Source organism: Rhinolophus hipposideros, assembly GCF_964194185.1.
Source record: "Rhinolophus hipposideros genome assembly, chromosome: 21".
Classification (NCBI taxonomy): Eukaryota; Metazoa; Chordata; class Mammalia; order Chiroptera; family Rhinolophidae; genus Rhinolophus; species Rhinolophus hipposideros.
The window spans coordinates 34,643,041-34,664,753 of NC_138067.1; the positions used below are offsets into that span (position 1 = coordinate 34,643,041).

Consider the following 21,713-nt stretch of genomic DNA (forward strand, 5'->3'; position numbering starts at 1 on the left):
TGTTACCTCTTCTGGTGCTTAGGTTGTGGACTCATTGGGCTATCCCACGAAAATATCTTTTCACCTTAGTTGGAATGCAAAGGGATGTGTTTCCCACTAATCTTTCAGGGGAGACACACATATCAAAACCTGTAAGTGGACACACAGTCTTCAGGACGGGGATTTGCAGCATTTCTTCACCTCCCTCACTGCCGAGGCCGAGCCTGACTTTCCAAAAAGGGCACACAGCCCTGGGCAAATCCTGCAGAGGAGACTCAGTGCACTGCGGTGCCAGTGGCCTCTGGCCCCTTTCGGGGATTTCCCCAAGGGCCTTTCCAAACAAGAAGCAGTCTGAGTGAAAAATGGGAAATAGAGCAGATGGATGTCGAAGGAATGCAGCATTGTTGATTCCTAGTGGCATCTGCTTGAATATTAGCTGCAAATAAGTGCTAATAAGTACAGTGGGGGAAGCTAATGGAAAAACCACACTTCCCAGGAGGATCATTGCACGCAGACGCACAGGGCAACTGAGATGGCCTGAGCAGCCCATTGCTGCTAATGCTAAAGCCTGTGTAGACACATCCTGTGGAAGCAGAGCCTGTGTAGACTTGTCCCGTAGAGGCATCTGTGGGTCTCTTGGCTGTAGGGTTGACCTCAGGGAATGGGACCTCCTCTTCTCATCCTCTCCCCACTGTCCAATGAGTGTGTGAGTGTGTGTGTGTGTATTTGCCCATGGGAGTGTGCATGGTATTGAAAAGCTTCCCTGGACCACCAGGCCTCTTCAGCGGCTGCCCAGCCAACCAGTGGCCCGGACCCCAGGTGGTGAGAGGGCTGGAGGTAGGGGGACAAGAGGATCCAGGGGCAGGTATTGGGTCAGTGCACTCAGCCAGTCCGGTAAGGAGCTTCCTGCTCACTTCACCCACCCCTTAAAACACCTTGTTCTTTCCTACTGTCTGCTCTGACAGCTCTTAGAAGCGGGTTGGATAAGGCTTCCACGGCTTTGTGCTTCCTGACACTTGGGTCCTTGTCCCTTATGTTTCATTCATCTAATCTACACCTGACTGAGGTGGAGTGGAGCGATTTCAGCCATATACATTGCCCCTGCCCTTGCAACACACACACACACACACACACACACACACACACACACACACACACAAGTAACACGCAGCCCGTGGAGCGTGGCTGGGCCAGTGCCTTGGGATTTGAGCTCACAGTCTCTGAGCTCAGGGTTTTGCAGAAGGAACCCCAGCATCGAACTTATGCCACTTTGGAATCAGCAGTCCAATCCTGGTTCTGCCATCCTCCAGATGTGTGGACTCCAGCAACTTAGTGGCATTCTTGTACCTCCCTTTCATCATGTGCGACACAGGCATGATAATGCCCCCTTTCTTGCTGCAGGAATGAGGGAAGATCATGATAACGTTGGTATGCTTCACGTTGCCGTCTAACCTTTCCTGGTCTATCTCAGAATGCTCTGGGCTTACCTGGGGCATGAAGGAGGCCTCAGGGCTGCCCTGGGCAGAATCTGGGTACCATGTAGGCCTACCAGAGATCTGGTGTTGGGAGCGCCCAAGCCTTCCGGAGAAGGGGCTCTGCTCTCTGCCAGGACTGCCCGAGCCCTCCCTTCTCTGTCCCTTCAAGGGCCATGAGTCCACTCCAGTCCCCAACTTCATCCTACACTCTGGGTTAATTGGATGGAGATATCAGGCTAACGAAGCAGCAGACACAATGAGAGGAGGGGTGAGCGTGCTTCATTTTATTTTACTAACGGTTTCTCTGCTGGTTTTTGAAAACACTGAGTGTCCCTTCAAGACTAAGAGGTGGCTGACTTACACAGTTTTATGTAGTTCCTGTGAGAAGTCAGTCCAGCCTCCTGGCACCTGCTTGCCTCCTACAGATGGGGGCTACCTCTAGAGCCCCACGGCCCCTTTACTTCCCTGCTCTGCCCTGGTGCTGTGTGGCTGTGGATCTGGTACAACCCCACTCTGTTGTTGGGGTGCCTATAGGGAGGGGTCGCTTGACCTAGGTTGACCTCGTTCACACCCAACCCCCCACCCCCCCCACCCCCCACCCCGGGAGAGCCTGGTCATAAGTACTTCAAGCAGAATCCAGAGCTCAGGAATTTGGGCATTAACGTCGACACCGGGCTGAGGGAGGCCGCCTAAGACTTTGACCGAATTCCACTGAGTCTGTGTTTCTCGGAATCTTCCTCGGGATCAATGCTCTGTGTTCCAACAGCCCCGCGCCCCCGAAGCCTCGAGTCCTGGGCGCGCATCCTTGCCCAGCTGTGGTCACGACCCGCTCCGATGACGCCTTGTTCTTTTCCCGGATCGGCGACAGCATGCGACCCGCCGAGGCAGTGGCAGCACTCTGGCCGCGGTCTGGAGCCAAGTGACAGCTGGGAGTCCAGCTCTCAGGGAACCCGGGAGACGCACGCGGGTCTTCACCCGACAGCCTCCACCCCCGCGGCCGCAGGGGCGCGCCCGGCGGCGACTCCTTCCCTGCGCTCAGCTGGTGGGGCCGCGGGAGCCGCAGAGCGCGCGTGGGCGCGGCGCCCATGAGCTCCGGGGAGGGGCCGGCAGATCGCCGGAGTGGTCCCCTCCGGGCCGGGCCACCACCGTCGCCACCACTACCGCGGGGCGGAGCCCAGGCCGGGGGCGGGGCACCAGGCGGGCGCGCCGCTATTTCCAGCCTTGCCTGAGGCTTCGCTCGCACTTAGCTGGGAGCCTTCCCCGCGCGCGAGCCGGTGCCAGCGGCGCTGTGGGGAGGGGAGAGGAGAAGGTGGCAGCGGAAGGCGGAAAACAGACCCGGGCCGGGGACCGAGGAGGAACACGCCACCGCGCCCTCTCCCTCTCCTGCGCGCTCGGGCCGCCAGCCCCACGTCGCTCGCCTCACCCACCACGCGGGGTTCCGCTGCGAGTGGGCCCAATCCAAGCTGGGGCGGAGGTCCTCCCTGCCGCCGGGGCGCCCCAGAGCCGAGGATTTGCGCTGGAGGTCCGCACCCGCTCTGGAGCAACCGCGGCCGCGACAGAGCCTGCTGCGCCAGGTAAGTGCGCCGCGTCCCCGCACCGTCCCTGTCCCCGCCCAGTGCGGGCTCCGGCCGGGAGGGGCTCCCGGAAAGGTCCCGGGAGGGCCGGGAACTGCACTGCGCCCAGCCCCGCGGATTCACGCGGATGGGAGTCGGGAGCTGCGGGCGGAGGTAGGGCGCGCAGGGTTCCGGTCTGGTCGCACTTTGGGGACCGGCTCCAGGAGTGGGAACTTTAATTAGACTTTTGCTCCTCGGATTTCGCTTGCCGCCGCGCGTCTGTAATTTGTCGCCCCTCGGGCTCCCTGGGTCCCTGCGGATTCTCTGTGGCTGTTCCCGGCCCTTGCTGCTGGGCGCGGGGAGGCAGCGTCGGACTTCGAGAGAGCCAGGCTGGAGAGCCCATGGCGCGCAGGGCTTTCCCGCGCTCTCGGGACCGGCGCTCCGGGGCGGATGGTGGTGAGCGGAGGCGCAGGAGGAGTTCAGAGGCTGCCTCCGGCTTCCTACCGAGCGGCGGAAGGTGTCTCCGCACTCCCTCGCGCGCGTCCCCACCCTGCGACTCTCCAGGGCACTGGCCTGTTTTGTACCCAAGGCGAGTGTGTGTGCTTCAGTGATTGGTGAAGGTGTGTGCGTGCGTGTGTCCCGGAGTGCGGGAGTCGGAGCCTGGGGCGGCCCTGCTAGGCGATGAAAAAATCCGCTTTGCCACGGGACCCAGCCGAGCTGTGGCGGCGGCTGCAACTCCAGCTGCTGGCTCCTAGTTCTGCACTCCAGCTCTGTGGTCGCCGGAGGCCGGCAGGGCCACGCGAAGTCGGCTTCGCGGGTTTTGTCAGTGCCAGTGCGGGCTCTGAGGTCGGAGGTGGACCCCCCCCTTCTCCTGCGTGGGACTCGCGCCCACCTAACTTTCGCGGTACAGCTGCTCGCCAGGCCCCGCGACCCCAGCCCCGAGCAGGCGCCGCAGCCACGCAGCACCCTGGGCTCTGGGCACTCGCCGCCCGGCGGTCTCACCTAATCGAGAAGCAAGGGGCCGATCGTGGGGCTTCCTGTCCCGCAGCCGTGTCCGGTTTCGCCGTGGAGCCTGGGTCCTTGGGCGTCCTGCCTGCGCCGAGACTGTGCTGTCTATGCGACGGGGAATAGACGTCCGGGCTCTCTATATCTGCGTGGCCCGGACTCGCCCCCAGCAGTAGAGCAGGCGGGAGACGCGGTTAAATAACGCGACCGCAGCCCCTCAGGAGTGGACGACGAGAGGGGCAGCCGCCCAGGGGTAAGGGGCGAACTCGCCCCTTCCCCATCCCTGGTGTGCTTACAAGCTGTACTCCCAAGCCCCCTTTCTTTGGGGAACCTCTCACGTCTGAGTTCACCTTGACCCCCGCCCATGGAGTGGAGGGCTTTTCCTGAGTCCGGCCCTACAACGGCACAGCCTCTGGAGCCAGAGTGTGTCAGAGTCCTCTTTCACATTTCTCAACTGTCATGGCCTCTCCTGCTCGCCCTGTATCCCTGTTGCGAAGGCAAGGCAGACAGTCCTCAGGAAGGGGTGACACTCTGGTCCCTGGAGGAGACCCTCTTTTCATCTGTACAGCCTACTCTATATATGGCAGGGACTGGGTCTGGGGAGCCCTTGCGGGGAGTGGCAGCACATTCCAGAGCCATCATCAGACTTGTCTCTGTGAAGTGACCCACAGGAAGGATAAAATTCAGACCTGAAGACGTGGAACCTCCTGGAATGATCAATAATTCAATAGCATTTGAACACAGAAAACCTCAAAGCCTGACCCCATCCCATCACCTGGCCCGTTCACCCTGGGACTCACGGATGGCACAGTTTATTGATTTATGTACCTGGATTCAGACTCCACCAGAGTGAATTATGTTCCCCAGGTATTGATTTTTTTTTAAAGACCCCAAATTAAAAAGTCAACGCTTTCTTAAAGCAAGGTCAAGGATTAATTATTTATAGAGAGACATCAATCAGCCAGTTCAGGGGCTCATTTATAAATCGCCTGAGTGGGCAAAAGGAGCATCTTTTGATTCTGACTCTGGCTAGGAGAGGAGTGGGCATTGCTGACCTCCTGGGTTTGGCAGAGCTTTCCTGGATTACGACCAGAGAAGGCTGCTTTGTAAATCAGCCTGCTGTCCTGGGTGCCTTTTTAATCTTGTAGCCAGAATACCACTTGGGACATTTCAAGCATATTTGCTGTGTTTCCATAATGAACATTTACTGATTACAGAGTATCACGGGAATTTCATTTTTTAAACATTTATTCAAAGCTCTGTTCATGTAAGCTAATAAGTCTAGGAAAATTCGGCAACTACTTCTTTGCCGCATGGTTGTTGGGAAAGTGTGCCTGGTGGGCTCATCTTAGAATTTACTTTCAATTCACTTGAAAGGAGGAAAGGCAGAGTCCCCTGATTGAAAATGACGTGCAGGCTGCTTTTCTGCTTTTTACGCTGACTTTGTGCCAGCAGTGGCCTGACAGGCTTTTTGTGGGTTTGCAGATCGAAGAGATGGTCGCTTAAGAGCTTTTATCATTGGTTGCTGATATGTCTGGGTGGAGGCACCTAAGGTGGGCGCTGGAGTCTTGTGGGAGCTGGCAAGAGTATCTCCTGCCTGGCCCCGAGTCAGAGACACCTGTCTTTACTGCACTGCTGCACTTCCCTGATTTACCCACATGTGGCAGCTATATTGGAGAAATGGGGAGCACGCAGGAAAGTGGACATAAGTTTATGGCATCTTTTCATTGCACTACCTTGGCGATTAGAATCAGTAAACACTGTGTGAAACAAGAGGCTAGCCTTTTAGCTTATCAGAAGATAAGGAGTTATAAACAGATTTATGAAGTGCTGGCCCAAGGAGATCAGTGTGGTCCTGCTGTGGGACAGCAAGAAATTAAAAAAAAAAGAGGATGCTTGTCTGGATATGTATGTGGCAGTGGCAGTCCCGGAGCTCCAGGAAATTTGCTGGGGGCAGGCAGCCTGTGTGGTGACATGGTGACTGTAGGCTCCCTGGCACTGTCTTTGGAGTCCTAGCCAGGCTTTGCCTGCCTCCAGAGAAGCTGTATTCTCTCCCTCCTGGGAAAAGGCTGCCCAAAGGCAGAGGAAACCCCTGGGCTCAGACAGCCAGGGGACAGAGCTACATTAGCTCAGGTGGCAGAGGACATGGGCGGCACTGGCTCATTCCTTCCTGGCTGGAAGATGTGCGACCCCATGGTCGGTAAATCACTGTGGCAGAAGATGGACTTACAAATTGGTCGTGGGAAAAAGTTGTGACTTTTACCCTGTACAAAACTACCTGTGAGCTGGGGTTTTAGCCTGCACTTGCTGGCCACAAATGTCGCCCCAGCCACCGGTAGCATGGGGAAACCTGCATCCAGGTGGGCTGACACCTAGAAGCAACCCTGATTCCATCTTGAAAGCCACCTACGAGGAAGTCAGAGAGTATCCATATGCAGGGCTGGGACTGGGAGTGGCAGGCACAGCTGTCTTCCCAGGCCAGCCACCTGAGTCTCAGCATTCCCACTGTCCACCTTGAAGGCTGTGCATTTCTGGGAAATCAGTGTTTCTTGCTGTTGGTGACTGAGGGCGGGGCACCCTGTTGCTGCCAAGCCCTGGCCAGAGCTGGCTCTGGAGAGTGACAGTTATTTAAACTAAATGAGAGTTGTCAACATTGAAACATGAAGCCAAATGACTCTCCATCCCACACTCCCAGTGTCAGACTTGCTGTTTCTCTCCTTCATTCTGCCTTCGGTGAATATTTACTAAGCATGCATTAGGTGTCTGTTACAGTGCCAGGCTCTGGGGACACAGGATGAGCGAAACTAAGAGTGGTCCCTGACCTTGTGGGATTTGTAGTCTGATGGGTCAGAAATGCTCTCATCGTTCGTTCATTCCTGACTGATTCATGCTCAGCCAGCAATGCCATTATTAGACAAATAACCAATACGTGTGATTCGAGGCTAGTACGATAAACATCAAGGACACGGCCCAGTGGGTGTGAAACCTACAATAAGTCATCTGGTCTAGGCTGAGGGGTCAGGAGGACCTCCTTGAGGAGGTGACACTTCAGCTGAGATCTGAAGGAGGAGCTGGAACTAATCAGGGAGGGGTGGGGAGAAGAGAGGGAGGGAGCTTGCCTGGCACAGAACGTGAACAAGCCAGAGGGAGCACGGAGCCGAGCCGGGTCCGGGAGCTGTGGGAAGGCCCATGTGGCCAGCAGAATGAAGCAGGGGAGCTGGGATTGGAGACACAGGCAGAGTTCCAGCCGTATAGGGCCATGAAGGCCAGGGAGGGGCTTGGAACTTGATCCTACCAGCGGCTGCACAGGAGAGAGTCCATTGAGGAGAGAGCTGCAGTAATCCTGGAGGAAGGTGACTGTGGTCCCAAAGAGGAGTGAATGGACGTGAATTTGCCAGGGCTTAAAGATGGATTAAGTGTGGGAGGGGAGATGGTGAGGGTGTTGGGACCGTGACTTCTGGATCACAACTGGAGCTAAGCTGTTAGTGCTCTGAGGAAGCGCCCCCTGGACCAAGTACCTGTCTGCCCTGTTTGGGTTATGTCCTCCAGGGCTGGGGGTCAGGCAGATGCTCATGGGGCCCTGCCTCTGTGCCCCTACCCACCTGGCCCACCTTCCAACTTTCCTCTGACATGTTGAGTTTTCTCTACTTCCCCTCATGTGGTTACCATTTAGCCCTAGTTCATTGTAGACACTCAGTAAGTGACAGCTTAGTGCCCTGTGCCCTGTGCTCTCTGGTAAGGACAAACTACTCTGATGCCCTACTTCTTGGCTTGTGTGTCATCCACTTAGCTTCCCGGTGCCCCAGTAGGTGCTTTACCTGACACCCACTTGTATCTCACCTGGCAGCTGGCTGGCACCTGCCCCAGAAAGAACTCTTCTCCTGTGCCCTTTTCTCCTCGCCAGCCCTCCCTCCTTTCCTCCCTACCTGCGTAAGCCAGTCTGTACCTGCTCCCGCCCTCTGCGAGGGGCTCTGCCCAAGGCTCAGAGCTCCCGTACTCCCGCTGATGTTGCTGCGTTCCCTGTGGCTGTCGGCCACTCAGCTCAGGCCCCAGCCTCCCGACAGACATCACCGGGTCCATGCAGCTCTGTGTTCCAGAGCTGGGGTGGAGAGCCGGTCTGTGAGTCACCCCACTTCCCGTTGTGCCCACGCTGCTGGCTTTGGGCCCTGAGCCGAATGGCTGCTGAGCTGTAGGCAGCAGCCCAGGTCACTGTCACCTTGTCCTCACTCTGCTTGGGTCTGAGCCAGCCCCTCCCTGGCTGGGCCAGACTCAGGGACGGGAGAGATGAGAGTCAAGAAGAAGATGCTAGGAGGTACAGATCTGCCTCTTGGGTCCCAGAGCTCTCTGGGGCTGATTCCTTCAACCCATGGGCTCTTTGCCTAGAGAGTGGACTCGTTAGACTGGTCTTCCTTCCCATTCTGGCCACAGCCCTCACCACCATAGACCATTGGACATGCCCAGGTGCTCATCGGTGGAAAGGCAACACAGGAGAGCCCCTATGCCTGCAGCCCCTACCCCGGGCACGGGTTGACTCACACCGGGCCAACAAGTCCTCCTCACCTTCCGAGCTCCCTTTTGGTGGGGGCTGACTCATCTCTCTGGGCAAGATCCATTTGCCCAAGTCTGTGAACACTGAGACCCTCCTCCGGGGCCCTGAGATGTGGGGGCTTTCCTTCCTGTGCTCCTGAGGGGGGCATGCAGGCACCCAGCAAGTACCCACTGTGGTCCTGCCATGTGCAGAGCCTTCTGTCAGGCCTACGGGAGCTGAGCAAACATGGGGAGGTCACAGTGCAAATACCGCTCTCTCAGACTGTCTTGGTCATGACGAGCTTGGCACGGAGAAGGTTATCGGTGGTAGCTGCAGGCTGGCAGAGTGACCCAAACCCTGCAGTCTGTCTACACTGGCTGAGCCAGTGTGTGATGCAGGCGGTCTGTCTACATGGGTTGAGTCTCGGGTGTGAACACCTTCCATTTAATCTGTGCCTGCCTCTTTCCCGGCTAGGGGCTCGGCACAATGTTCAGAGCTTTCAAACTCTGTGGCTTCGGTGAATTTCCCTGTGGCTGAACTCAGCCTGGACCCCGGCCTGCAGTCAGACAGTGGTTTTCCCATCACGTTCTGGATCCCAGAGCCAATGGGGTGGAGCCCAATATGAGATGTAGTCTGTTTACACTCGTTGAGCCAGTGCACAAAGCAGGCCCTCTGTCTACACTGGTTGAGCCCAGTTCCTGATGCAGGCCATCTGTTTAGATGGGTTGAGCTCGGCATATGATTTAGTCAATCTGCCTACACTGGTCGAGTCAGTGCGTTGTGCAAGCCATCTGTCTAAACTGCTTGAGCCAGTGCTCAAAGCAGGCACTCTGTCTACACTGGCTGAGCCAGTGGGTGATGCAGCCAGCCTACGGCTGGCTGGGGCCTGTGTTCTGGGCTCCTTCTGACCGCCTCTACCCCTTCCCTCGTACACATCTGGCTTCAATTTGAGTCCTACTTGCAAGAATTTTTCCTTGACGGTTCCCTCAACTTTCTCACGTCTTATTCCAATCTCTTTGGCAGAGGCTGGCGCTGGACTGGGAGGAATGTAGATGTGGGGCATGGTGACACGTCATGATCTCACCTGGATGCCCCTTCCCTGTCATGCTCAGGGGCTGAGCCTGCTCCTGCTGTCAGTGGTCGTGGCCACCGTGCCGTCTGTCGCAGCGGCCACTCACATGCCTTTTTCTCAGGAAAGTCATCTAGGCGTGGGTGTTCGCTTCTGTGTGTATGGTAAACTACACTTCTCCAGATTGGGTTTAACTTGCCGTCTCCTGCTTAGATTTTGAGCCTCAATCTCCACTGCTGTTGTTTCACCTGCTGAAGGTTGGCCTCATCTGTAAAATTAATTTCATGACCATTCATCCCTGTGAAAGTACAATCTATGCCTATTATTTAACTCTTCTCGATTCCCTCTGCCATAAATTAAAGTGTCAACGGACAGCCACGGCCAGCAGCTCCGCTCCATGCAGCCAGCTCAGGGCTTTGATTCCAGGCAGCACCTGGAGTCAGACAGCCTGGGTTCAAATCCCAACTTCGCCACTTGGTCGCTCTGTGGGCTAAGGACTCAGTTTGCTCATCTACAAATGGGGATTCCAGTAGAAACCACCTCACAGAGTCACTGTGTCTAGCAGCCAGCCAGCCCATAATCAATGACAGCTGCCGTTATTATTAATTATTATTATTATTATTACTATTATTATTATTATTATTATTATCTCTTGTGTTTGGTCTCTCAGCCAAGGTTCAGCCCCTCTTCATCTCCGGTACAAGGAATCATGTTGATCAAAGGCTTTGCCTGGTGATGTGACAAAGGCGTAGGGGGCATGTGACCCTACTGGCTAGGGTCCCCACAAGTTCTGCCCTTTTCTAAACAGTTTCCTGTCAGTGCCTTTTTCCTGTCCTGCATTCAGTACATTTTAAAACCTTTTATTCCAAGCACAGTATGCACACCAAAGAGTGCACAGATCCTGTGTACAATGCAGTGAATAGCCACAAACAAAACGGGCCTGTGTGCCGGAACCAGAGCAGAAATCAGAAGATGCCCAGAGAGTGCAAGGCTCATAATACCAGCATGGGCCAGGGAGCCGTGTCCTACACAACTAGACTGAGAAACAACGGCTTGAACCGGAGTGGGGTTGGGGCAGAGGTGGAAGAAGGAGGGGGGGAAAGAAGGGGACCAGCGTCTCAGAGGTACCTATGACCTCCTCCCTTCCAGGCACTTCCCTTCCCCCACAGTAACTGCTCTCCTTATCTGTAATGGCATTGAGTGGTTCTCCTTGTTTTTATTTTTATTTTTTAAAAGATTTTATTGGGAAAGGGGAACAGGACTTTATCGGGGAACAGTGTGTACTTCCAGGACTTTTTTCCAAGTCAAGTTGTTGTCCTTTCAATCTTAGTTGTGGAGGGTGCTGTTCAGCTTCAAGTTGTTGTCCTTTCAGTCTTAGTTGTAGAGGGCACAGCTCAGCTCCAGGTCCAGATGCCGTTGCTAGTTGCAGGGGGCGCAACCCACCATCCCTTGTGAGAGTCGAACCGGCAACCTTGTGGTTGAGAGGACGCACTCTAACCAACTGAGCCATCCGGGAGGCAGTTCAGCTCAAGGTGCCGTGTTTAATCTTAGTTGCAGGGGGCGGAGTCCACCATCCCTTGAGGGACTTGAGGAATTGAACTGGCAACCTTGTGGTTGAGAGCCCACTGGCCCATGTGGGAATCGAACCAGCAGCCTTCGGAGTTAGGAGCATGGAGCTCTAACCGCCTGAGCCACCGGTCCAGCCTGGTTCTCCTTGTTTTTAAACTTGACATAAGTGGAATCATAAATCTGTATACTTTGGTGTCTGGCCTTGCCATCACGGTGAGATTCATCCACGTTGCTGAAGTAGTTGTAGTTTGTTCCTTCTTGTTACTGCCTAGTATTCCCTTGTGTGAATATACCCCGATTTGTTTATCCGTTCTCCTCATGATTGACAGTTGGATTGTTCACAGTCTTGGGCTCGTAGGAACAGTGCTGCTGTGGACATTCTTGCCTGTGTCTCTTGGACATATGTACACATTTTATTTAATAAGTATGTACCCAGAAGAGAATTGCTGGGTCTTGGGATAGGCACATCTTTTGTGTGAACCTTGGGATAGGGTCATCTTTTGCAGGAGCTGTAAAACAGTTTTCTCTAAAGTGGTTGTATTAATCGCCCACCCCACACCCACCAGGTATATGTGAGAGGTCCAGTTGCTCCACATCCTGTCCAACACTTTGGGTGGTCCGTCTTTTACACTTTAGCCATTCTGTGAGTATGTAGAGGTATCGCCCTGTGGTTTTCATTTTATTTCCCAGGTGAATCATACAGTATATTTTTGGCCAAGAATATGTTGAACTTGAAAACATTATTCAACCAATTTGAAAATTCACTTTTATCTCCAAATTGTAGATGTCTTCAGTGTGGGGGTGCTGGTGATTCCCTCTCCTGGACAGGTTTGAATCTGCCATGTTGGAAGGCAGTTGGTGGAGTAGGCAGGTGTTTCTCTGGATGAGGCCGGGAACCCGTCCACCTGCCCCAGAATCACCTAGGGAGCTCATCAGAGCTGCAGACGCTGGGCCCTACCCCAGCTCCCAGTTAACAGATGGACCCCTGTGATCCATCAGTCCCCCTGGGGCTTGCTTTTCTTTCTCTCCACAGATTCAATGAGCATTGAGACCACCCTGTCTGTTGTATTCACTGCTATGTCCCTCCCAGTGCCTAGAAACGCCCTGGTACAGAGTGGGGCCCTGTAAATACCCACTGAATGAAGGACCAAGGGACAAAGTGCTGCCTGTTGGCCTGTGTCCTCGCCCACCCAAGCTGACTTGGTGGGGATGCGTTGGGAGCGTGGGCTGCTACGGGGAGGATTCTGGAAGTTGGGCTCTTGCACCCTGGAGAGTGTCCAATCCTGGAGCTCTGTTCCTTTAAATGACCCCCCCCCCACCGCCCTTCCAACGTCAGTTTCTGACCAAGGCCTGTGGTTCCAGGCCCCAAGCTCTGTGCTGGCACCCCCCAGAGCCATCCTCACCCCCAGAGCTCCAGGCCCTGGCCATTTAGAAGCATCCCTGGGTTGACTTCGTTCCTGATGGGCTTATCTGTCATTGGGTGGCCCTGCAGAAGCCCAGAAGCCCCCCTGAAAGCAGCACTCTACCCCTGCTCCATGTAGCTTCCTCAGCTCTTTCAACACCACCTTTTCATAGGTGACATGCCCTCCAGTGAAGTGAAGCCCCAAGGGCCATGTCTATGACCACCTCATCCACTCCTGCCCTATCACATTTTGATGGCTGCCATGATGAAAGCCTTCCGTCTTTGGTTACGGCTTGTTTCCTTTCTCCTCAAGTCTGACATAGTTACTTGGGAAAGCAGCACGTCCTGGGGAATGAGAGTTCTGAGTCAGACTCCTCGGGTTCATACTGAGGTTCTGTTCTTGTTTGGTTTCGAGACCCAGCCATTACTCCCAGGGAAGAGAGGCAGATTCACAGTCAACTTTGAGGCAACCAGTGGAGGTGACTGGGATGGCTGAGATCTCGGAGGTTGAAGAGTACGGGCAAGGGATTCCAGTTGGGGCATCTGCTGGGGCCTCCACAAAGGAGGGATGCTTGGACTTGTCCTCAAAGATGGGAACGGGGGAGATAACACCTCATGGGCCACTCAGTGTGGGCCCTGCCTTTAAGCATCAGCAACGGGAAGTGCTCAGAGAAGGAAGTGCACTGAGCCCCCAGGAGACTGTGGTCTAATTGACCCAAGACACGAGGGCCGACAGCAATGATCAGAGTTCATTGGTGAGTTACAGAAGGCTTCCTGGAGGAGGCAAGCTTGGGACTGCATGTCCAAGGGACTGCATGTCCAAGGGTAGGGTGAGAACTTTATCCTGGTTCCAGCAGAAGTTCTCTCTGAGCTGTCAGATCACGAGCCATGGACAGTGTGGACCAAATATCAGTTGCTCTAAAATAAGACAACAAAGAATCCACGACACACATATTGTTTATGCAATGTGGAGGCGGGTGTGCAAAGATGGAAGAGCTAAAAGCAGTTTGGGAAAAACAACACCTTTTTTTTTTTTTCTGGAAAGGCAGATTAGAAAGGTTTATGCTCGTCTGTGATAACTAATAGGAAAGGTTTATCAAACTTAAAAAAAAACCCTTGACGTTTTCTTCAAAATTGATTTGAAGACCTGGCAGATTTGAGGAATCATTCAGTAACGTTTTATGGGTCGATGCTAATTTGATGCAGCAGACCCATGCATCGCGCCAATTTACTGCCAAAGCAACATTAAGCACGGACCTTTCGTGCAAGGTTTATAGGCGGGCAGCTCATAAAGATGCATGGCTGACAAGTGTGCTGCTTCTCTTAGAATGTGCGGTATGAAGTGTTTATCAAAAACCAACTAAATAGCCCTTGCCTTTTACTCATAAACACTCTGGGGGCTTCAAGCCTGGATCCCATGCAATATTTCACCATGCTGGGTCCTGGGAGGCAGGGAGCCTGTCTCCAAAAGCCACAAGAGACAGACATAGGAGAAGCCCTTTGGGATGGAGAATGCCCTAAGGGACCACTTTGGAAATAACTTATAACCTACGACATGGAGAGCCTGGGGACGACACCTTTCTTAGCAGGATCTCCTAAAACGAATCAAAGGTTGCACTTAAACGAGATCTGTGGCTCCAAGGAAATACGTTTCCTGCTCTCTTTTTTTTTTCGTCTTTTTCTTCCTGGGCTGATGTGTGATGGATCATTGCAGCATGTCTCTCTTCCAAATACGTGCCGTCAGTAAGATCACCAAGCTTTGTTTTGCACATTGGAAAATGTTTAACAATAAAAATTATTAAAACTCCTGTCTTCCTCCAGTGAAAAGCACTGCTTATGTTTTCCACTAAGGAAAAGTGGAGTTCCGTGGTATTCATCTACTCTGCACCACCCCAACCCCTCTGTTCCTTCCATCCCAGTGTTAATTACCCAGGCTTAAAGAAAAAGGTTGCTGGAGAGGGGAGAGTGCACAATCGGTTGTCAGCTCAAAGCCTTGTGGGTTTTCACAAGGGGAAATTTGATCTTGGGCAAATGTCAAGGCGTTTTTGAAATCTGTGTTATGATATCAGCTCATTGTCAGGGTAGGGCTTCATCTGGATTTCATAAATATTGTATGGGGCTCTCTTATAGCCACCTGGCCAACTGGAGAACACAACAGCCACCCCCACCCCTCCACCGTCCGCGCACATGCACGCACACACACAGGCACCCCATTGCAATTGCAATCTATGCAGAGTTGTCATGAAAAGCCAATTGGTGATATTTCAATCACAATGTTCTTGTAACAAATTCCATTCAAATTCCCTGGGAAAGGGAATGTAGGCTTCCTCTTGCTGCTAGGAGAATGATATGCTAAATGTAGCTTCCTGGGGCCCTGGCAGACATCCAGGGCTTCGTAATTTATGGTTCTCCTTTGTGGTTTTCCAAGTGACCTTGGAACCTCCAAGCTGGTGGATTCCTTTGGTTTACACATTGCCCTCGGTCCTCTTGTGAGAATAGCCCTTAAGTGACTGCCCCTAGCAAACATCAGGCTGGAGGTTAAGAGAAAGGATATGAGCAGGGGTGCCCAGGGGGCATGTGGCAGGAGATTTGCTTGTTGCTACTGACCTTCCCACTGAAATTTGTCAGCTAGTAAACAGTCCAACATTGTGTTTAAAGGCAGCCCACAATTACATTCATCAGCTAGTTTTGGTTAAGGAATAAACAAAATGGCCCAAAGTGCTGCTGTTACAGATTCTAACAGAGGAGTGGCATGTAGGAAAGATTAATGTACAATTAAAACCCGTGTACTCGTACGGGTAAATTACAGGGTGACAGCTATCTAGTGCAAACACTGTAGACGTGTAATTAAGAGGCGTTGCGGGCTCTGGAGGGTGGATTTGCAGAGAAGAGTGCGAGGGTGTTGTCAGTGGAGTGGGAAGGGCAGGGACACGCTATGGGCCACGTGGTGAGGAGGAGCCCCCACGGCGTCTGTGGGCAGTCTGGGATGTGATGGGAGCCCCAGTTCCATCAGGTGGCGCAGCCTGCCTTTTCAGTGTCTGCCAAGTCTCGTTCCAAGCTTTCTGTCCTTTCTGGAGCTACCCTGCTCTCCCCCTCCTCACCTTTGGCTCTGTGGCACTGATGGCCCATGGATGTCTTCTTTTACGTTTTTAATTTCTCCTGCTTTGTCAGCTTTTTAAGGGATGTGTTACATTACGTGGAAATTGGATGCTAACAAGATTTGTATGAATAAATTAGACTCTTAACTTTTTATGTTATTACGAAATTGAAATGGACTCTAATGACAGTCAGAATTAACGTTCTGTTTCAAATAAATGCCAGGGATGTGACTGAATTTTCAGTGCACTCTCCTCCTCTTGCGTCTCTAGCCCTTAGGCAGACCTCTGTCACTCATGGGACACCTCCTTCTCTAGGATGCTTCCCTGATGACCTTAGGGGTGCTCTGCCTGCATCCTCTATGGCGGCCGCTGGGAAAATTCGTGGCTAATGCTCCCAGTGGCACCCCAAGAATTACCCTTGGCCTGGGTGGGCTCCTTGCCCAAGGCTACACCTTATCCTTCATTCAGTGACTGATTGATGTGACCCTCCCACCTCTAAAGCGCCTGTCCTCCGTTGGGAGGTATTGTGGCTTCTCCCTCTACCCATCCTTCAAGAGCCCTCCCCAGTACACCCCGGATTTCCAAGGAACTCAGCCCATGCGACCAGCTCTTAGGGATTTCGGTTTTCCTAACACACCTGTCTACAGGTGAGTGTCCCCAAGGACCAGGATTGTTCTTTCTGTTGTGTCCCCTTCTTGAACTCAGGGTTGGGGCAAGGTGCTGACCGGGTCTTGCCCTTGGTCCAGCCTTCCTGCACAGGGTTTGAGCAGCAACACCACCAAAGGGCTCCCCTGGATCTGAGAGGCCACACCACCCGGCTCTGCAGTGAAAACCCCAAAAAGGCAGGGCAGACTGGGCTGAGGCCACTTAGTGTATGGCACTGGTTCCCACAGCTGGCAGTGGGAGGGAAGAGGGGCTTGGTAAGGTGGGGAGAGAGCATGAGGCAGACCTAGGATAGCCCAAGTGGAAAATTCAGTCCCCAGTGCAGCCAGGCCTCATGGCAAGGAAGTGGTGTGGTCTGAGATGTCTGGGGACACTGTCTCTTTGGAGCGGGACAGTGCAACTCAGCTCCAGTTGTCATCGCAGGAAGGGGTGGGGGTTCCGCATGGCCAGAATGGTAGATTTTATATGAACTTGCTTCCCTTCTAAAGTCTGTACACTAATTCAAAATTTAAAATCAAAGTTCTACACTGAGCAAACAGTATGCCTGTGAACTGGACTGGAGGATTTGGAGCCCAGAGGTTCACAAAGTGGACAACTTTCCACCTAGACGGGGAGGGCCAGAGCCCCGGAAAGGGGCAGTAACTGCCAATACTACAGCTCATGGCTGCAGAGCTGTTGGGCTGCCACCAACTGTGGCTTGCCCAAATATGGCTGTTGTCTTGGGACACCCCGTCCCCTACCTGTTGGAAGGAGGTTCTCGCCACTGGGACTATGGGCATCTGGGCTGCTGGCTGGACCCCGAGTGTGGTTGGATCCTGGTAAGCCCAGCCCTGGCCATTTGGGCCACTCAGTTTGGGGCTCAGTGGATGAGTGGGTAGCAGGGGGTCCTACGCAGACCCTCATCCCACATTGGATGGAACTTATCTCAGCATTCTTGCCTTCACCTTCACCGGTCTTAGCAATGCCCTATAGAAATGCTTTAACAAGAGCAAAAAGAGGAAAATAGAAATCTCACTACCCAGCCTATCTCTGGATCTGGGGTTCCCACATATTGTCACAGAGAGGGAGTTTCTTCTGTTTAAATCACTTTATATACATAAACTCATAAGTCGTTCATTTTATAAAAATGCAATAATTTTTATGCCTACTGCATCTGACCTGTTTAATCACTTTATATATATCATGAATGTCTTTCCATGATCGTGGATCTATTTCCATCCTGCTTTTGACACCTGCACAGCATTCCTTTGTATGAATTTATCATCGTTTATATAAACAGTTCCCCTTTGGACGTTTTGGTGGTTTTCATTTTTGTTTTTCATTTTTACAAAATGTTGGAGTGAATGCTCTTACTGTATTCCTTTGTGTCATTTCAGGATAAATTCTAACAGTGGAATTGTTGGCTGAAGGATATGCATGGTTTTCAGACTTTTAAGACTTCCCTCAAATCACCTTCCAGAAAGACCCACTGGTGAATGAGTGTGCCTTTTTGCACACCAACAAAGCTTTGTTTTTTAAATCGTTGCCAATTTGAGAAGTTAAAAAGGGGCATGCTTATTGCTTTTTAGAAAATAACTTTTATTTTCATCAAAGTAATATATATATGTAGTTTATTTTTAAGATTTTATTAAAATATAGCTAACATGCAATATTATATTAGTTTCAGGTGTACACCATAGTTATTTAACATTTATATACCTATAGAAGTGATCACCAATATGTCCAGCAACCATCTAACACTATACCACGCTATCACAATATTATTGACTATATTCCATATGCTGTACACCACATCCTCATGACTTATTTGTTTTATACCCAGATAATTGAACCACTTATTCCCCTTCACCTTTTTCACCCCTTTAAAAAATTTTTATTTACAGTTGACATTCAATATTATTTTATATTAATTTCAGGTGTACAGCACAGTGGTTAGACATTTATATAATTTCAGAAGTGGTCCCCCTGACTAGTCCAGGACACACCTGGCACTATACATAGTTATTACCACATTATTGACTATATTCCCTATTATTTACTTTATATCCCCATGACTATTTTGCAACTACCAATTTGTACTTCTTTTTGTTTTTAATTTTTACTGGGGAACATTGGGGAACAGTGTGTTTCTCCAGGGCCCATCAGCTCCAGGTCTTTGTCCTTCAATCTAGTTGTGGAGGGCGCAGCTCAGCTCCAAGACCAGTTGCTGTTTTCAGTCTTTAGTTGCAGAGGGTGCCGCCCACCATCCCATGTGGGAATTGAACCGGCAACCTTGTTGTTGAGAGCTCGGGCTCTAACCAGCTGAGCCATCCAGCTGCCCCTCCGGAAGCTCAGTGACAGCTTATTGTCTTCAATCTAGTCGTGGAAAGTGCAGCTCACTGGCCCATGTGGGAATTGAACTGGCAACCTTGTTGTTCAAAGCTTGTGCTCTAACCAACTGAGCCATCTGGCTGCCCCAACAATTTGTACTTCTTAATCCCTTCACCTTTTCACCCTGGCTCCCAACTCCTTTCTCATTTATCACCCTCATAAATCTAGTACCCATCTGACACCATACATAGTTATTAAAATATTATTGACTATATTCCTTATGCCATACCCTGCATCCTCGTGATTATTGTGTAATTACCAATTCATACTGCTTAATTCCTTCCCCTTTTTCACTCACCCCCCCGCAGTCCACCTCCCATCTGGAAACTATCAAAATGTTCTCTGTATCTATGAGTTTGTTTCTGTTTTGTTTGTTTATTTTGTTCTTTAGATTCCACATATAAGTGAAATCACATGGCATCTGTCTTTCTCTGTCTGACATACTCCACTCAGCACAATACCCTCCAGGTCCATCCAGGCTGCCACAGTTGGCAAGAACCCATTCCCTTCCACAGCTGAGCAATATTCGACTGTATATACGTACCACCTCCTCTTTATTCATTCTTCCATCGACAGAAACCCAGGCTGCCTCCACATCTTGGCCATTGTAAACAGTGCTGCAATGAACATATTCGTATGGATGCAAACACCCCCTTGAAGTAGCATTTGGGGTTTCTTCCGGTAAATACCTTGAAGTGGGATTACTGGGTCCTTCATTGTCTCTTTTTATAGCCTTTCTTTTAGTCTGTTTTGTCTGGTATAAGTATTGCTACCCCAGCTTATTATTTTTTTTAATTTCCATTTTCATGAAATATCTTTTTCCATCCCTTTGCTTTCTGTCTGTGTGTGTCTTTCAATCTGAAGTGAGTCTCTTGTAGGCAGCATATGTAAGGGTTTTTGTTTTTTATTCATTCATCCCTCCTATGTCTTTTGATTGGAGCATAATCCATTTACATAGAAAGTAGTTATTGATAGATATGTAGCTATTTGCATTTTATTATTAATAATTTTGATCTTTTTTTTTTTCCATCTTAAAGAGTCCCTCTAACATTCCTTGTAATACTGGTTTGGTGGTGATGAACTCCTTTAGCTTTTTCTTGGCTGGAAAGCTCTTTCTCTGTCCTTCGGTTCTACATGATATCCTTGATAGGTAGAGGAATCTTCATTGTAGGTCCTTGCTTTTCATCACTGAATATTTGCTGCCAATTCCTTCTGGCCTGCAAAGTTTTGGTTGAGAAATCAGCTGACAGTCTTATGGGAGCTCCCTTATAAGTTACTGGATGCCTTTCTCTTGTTGCTTTTAGGATTCTCTCTTTGTCTTTAACCTTTGCTGTTTTAATTATAATGTGTCTAGGTGTGGGCCCGTTTGAGTTCATCCTGTTTGAGACTCTGCACTTCATGGATTTGTATGTCTATTTCCTTCACCAGCTTAGGAAAGTCTTCAGTCATTATTTCTTCAAATAGGTTCTCAGTCTCTTGCCTTCTCTGTTTTCTTTCTGGAACCCCTGTGATATGAATGTTACACTTGATGCTGTCCCAGAGTTCTCTTAAATTATCTTCATTGTTTTCTTATTCTTTTTTCTTTTTGCTGTTCCAATTGGGTGTTTTCTGCTACCTTGTCTTCCAAATCATTAATTCAATCCTCTGCTTCATCTAGTCTGCTGTTGATTCTTTCTGGTGCATTCTTCATCTCAGTTATTGTATTTTTCACTTCTGACTGGTTCTTTTTTTATGGTTTCTATGTCCTTTTTTATGCTTGCAATCTCTTTGTTAAAGTTCTCGCTAAGTTCCTTGAGCATCCTTATAACCATTGTTTTGAACTCTGTCTCTGGTAGGTCACTTACCTCCATTTCATCTAGTTCTTTTCTGGATGTTTCTCCTGTTCTTTCCTTTGAGATATATTTCTTTGTTTCTTCATTTTGGCTGCCTCTCAGTGTTTGTTTCTATGTATTAAGTAGATGTGCTGTGTCTCCCAGTCTTGGCCAGGTGGCCTTATGTAGTAGGTGTCCTCTCGGTCCCAGTGGCACAGTCTCCCTGGTTACCTGAGCTGGGTGCTCCAGGAGGGTCTCTTGTGTGGGTTGTGTGTGCCCTCCTGTAATAGTTGAAACTTGATTGCTGTTGGCACCTCAGTGGGTGGGATTGACCCTCAGTCTGACTGGCTGGGGTTTGGCCATGTCCACAGCTTATAGACTGCTGTGTGGGAGGCTTACCCCATGGAGTGGGATTTGCCCCAGGAGGCTCTGGTGCCTGTTGAGACCACTGTTTGGAGGTACCATTTGTGGAGCAAACTGGGCGGTGCTCTGCTTTGGTCTGAAGCAAACCTCCAAGTATGGTGGTTCTGCGGCCTCTTGGGAGGAGCTCAGGTGCAGGCCCAGGTCAGCCACTGTTTGTAACTGGCCAAGGGTTACCTGGTAGGAGTTGTTCTCCAGTTGTTCGCTGCCTGTGCTAAACCTAGAGGCACATGGGAGAGGCCACCCTGCGAACTGAGAATGGCTGCCACTAGTACCAGGACTAAGGTAACTCTGCAAAAAGGCAGGACACCCAGATGCCTGCTGCCACCTGCTGGCACCCTTAAGGTTCAGCCACTGATAAAGCCTCATATGGTATGCAAGTTGGATGAGGCAGGGTCTCAGGGAGTCACTAGAGTTGGAAGAGTTGTGGTTACCAGGTTAATGTAGACGCTGGTTTGTCGCCAGTGCTGAGCCTGGAGCGACTCAGCAAAAGTCTCAGAGCACACCGAGGCCAATCACCATCAGCCTGGGGCATGTGGACTCAGATAATTTTCCAGGAAAGAGTGCAATGCAGGAGGGGATGGCTGCTCCAGGAGAAAGTGCCTCCAGCTGTGCGCAAGTTGGGTGGGGCAGGGTCGCAGCTGAGCTAGCAGGTCGGAGCAGCAGAGCTCACCAGGCCATCAGATTCAGATTTGGCCGGTGGAGGAGGGCTCAACATAGGAAAGATGGTGCTTACCTGCCAGCTGCATAGGAGAAGGACTCCTCACTGGG

General features: G+C 51.3%; 1 protein-coding gene across 2 annotated transcripts in view; it reads left to right on the top strand.

Moving 5' to 3' along the window:
- Positions 1 to 2,705: 2,705 nt before the first annotated feature.
- Positions 2,706 to 21,713, top strand: part of CHST8 (carbohydrate sulfotransferase 8) — a 124,204-nt gene continuing 105,196 nt past the window's right edge. Inside the window, exon 1 of one of the 2 annotated variants that reach the window (XM_081030836.1) lies at positions 2,706 to 3,028. The gene's annotated coding sequence lies outside the window, so the exon portion shown is untranslated. Of the gene's footprint in view, positions 3,029 to 3,117; positions 3,182 to 21,713 lie in introns of those variants that run through there. The other variant, XM_081030838.1, reaches the window with a different exon arrangement.